Below are 2,474 nucleotides of genomic sequence, written 5' to 3' on the forward strand. Positions count from 1 at the left end.
CACAATGAATTTGTTGACTTCTGGGACTTCCTGGAGTGCTACCAACTCTATGTCAACTGACACTTCTCCTCTCCCCACTTTGCTGAGACCTCACTATAGTCTGAGGCTTCATGCCTGCCACGTGTAAACAAAGGTACTGGCGTTGAAATGAACTGTAAACCGAGGCCCTGGTGCAGATGCCTGGTGTACATGCTTTCTGTGGATATGCGTGGCCTCTGTGCGACCTGGCCACTTCTGGCCCTTACAGCTTTGATTTTCCCCACTCATCTTTGTACGTAGGTGCAGTGTGGGCAATGCATTTGGCACAGAAAGGGCTTACCGGTCTCCCTAATCCCCACCGATTTTATATTTTATTGGAAGCAAAACATATATCCAAGATCCAGGTCAGCATCAATTTAGAATAATTTCTGCTAGTTGGAAAACAATCTTCGAAAAAGGCACTTCACAGCCGGGCGGTGGTGGCACACACCTTTAATCCCAGCACTTGGGAGGCAGAGGCAGGCGGATCTCTGTGAGTTCAAGGCCCGCCTGGTCTACAGGGTGATATCCAGGACACAACCCAAAAAGATTTTTTTGCTAGATGGTGGTAGAACATGTCTTTAATCCCAGCATTTGGAAGGCAGAAGCAAGCAGATCTTTGAGTTTGAGGCCAGAGTCTACAGAGTGAGTTTCAGGACAGAGAAACCCTATCTTGAAAAAACAAATTGAGAGAGAGAGAGAGAGAGAGGGAGGGAGGAGAGAGAGGGAGGAGAGGAGAAGAGAAAATGGCATTTCACTTTTTTTTTAACTTGGGAAAATTAGAAAGGTAGAGTCTTTCAAAGAAACAGGGTACTTCACACACACACATGCATGCGCACACACACACATGCACACACACACACACACACACACACACACACACACACACACACACACACAGGCTGGCTTTATGTAGCTCAATCCTGTCAAGGCAATCTAATCTTCTATGACAGAGCAGCAGACCCAGTAGATCAAGGGGGTGACAGTAGTTAGAATTCATCTTTGTCAGCTTTGAAACTTTTGATTTCTGAGTCCTACTCAATATGATTATCCTTAAACGAGTGGAAAAGTTAGAGAAGACAGGGTTAGTGCTGGCTAGAGACAGAAGTGGGGCTCCCCAGGAGGTCGGCCTTGAGCCCTGTGGCCCCAGCACTCACATGAACCGCCTGATGACAGCAAAGAGAACTCAAGAGTCAGCATTACTGTCAAAGTGCAAGTGGGGGAGGGAATGGGGGTGGGGGTGGGGCTTGGGTACAGATGACCAGCCAGCCAGTCACAGAAGTGATCCATGGAAGCATGGGGGCCTGCCCAGAAGAGTTCGTGTTGAGGAAGCACAGTGCAGATGTACAGAGGTGCACCCGTACACACTAGTCACTACTTGAATATGGTGCTAGGTGAAGACATCCAGCAAGGGGGACCCCGCAGTTCTCAACCTGCCCTCAACACTAGTCCCTTCCAGACTGGCTCAGCCACGGGAAAGACAGGTGCACAATGTGAGTTAGCCCAGAAGTAATTAAACTGGGATGGGACATGGAGAGACAGAAAAGTTAAATGAATTAGGTTTATTGAACTTGGAGATGACACTTTATAAAAGAAAACCAAAGAAAAATGAAATAGATTAGATCCAACACATGAGAACAAAATGAAATGTGACAAGGATTATCCTTGGCTTTAAGGCTGATGAACAGGCTATTAAATTAGCAGAAACTTCTCCAGGATGGTTTTGCATACCCTAGGCAGCTGGGAAAAGACCTTGATAACTTAAAAATAGCTGTCTCACCCAACATTGTTAGAACACTACTTCAAAGCACTTATTTAAATCCATAACTGAAAATTAAGCAGCAGCCAGTAAATTCACTGCTACAATGCCTCAAGGCGTAGTTGGCTGTCATTCATAAAGAGAAGTTCGGCCTGGGGTGGTGGCGCACGCCTTTAATCCCAGCACTAGGGAGGCAGAGGTAGGAGGATCTCTCTGAGTTTGAGGCCAGCCTGGTCTGGCTGCACAGAGTAACACTGGAAATATCGAGAGAGAGAGAAGAGAGAGAGAGAGAGAGAGAGAGAGAGAGAGAGAGAGAGAGAGAGAGAGAGAGAGGAGGGAAGAGAAGAAGAGAAGAGAAGAGAAGAGAAGAGAAGAGAAGAGAAGAGAAGAGAAGAGAAGAGAAGAGAAGAGATCCAAATGTACAAGCCAGGGCCGTTCCAGAACATGGGACCCTGAACAGTGACACACCCACACTGATGCAGGCAATAGGGTTTTCTCTTCCCATCTGTAAGCAAGCTCTTGATGAAGTAAGTACCTACTACAGGTAGACGGTGGCACTGAGATCGGAGTTCACGAAACCCACCCCAAGTGTGACCCCATCCAAACATTTTTCTTTAAGTAACTCAGGAGAGGATAGGAGGGGAAAAACCCACAATGCTTTTCTTTATAATGTTGCCGACAGTTACTAACCACACAG

The sequence above is a fragment of the Peromyscus californicus genome, unplaced genomic scaffold, assembly GCF_007827085.1.
Source record: "Peromyscus californicus insignis strain IS unplaced genomic scaffold, ASM782708v3 Scaffold_5__1_contigs__length_169319896, whole genome shotgun sequence".
In the NCBI taxonomy this organism is placed as follows: Eukaryota; Metazoa; Chordata; class Mammalia; order Rodentia; family Cricetidae; genus Peromyscus; species Peromyscus californicus.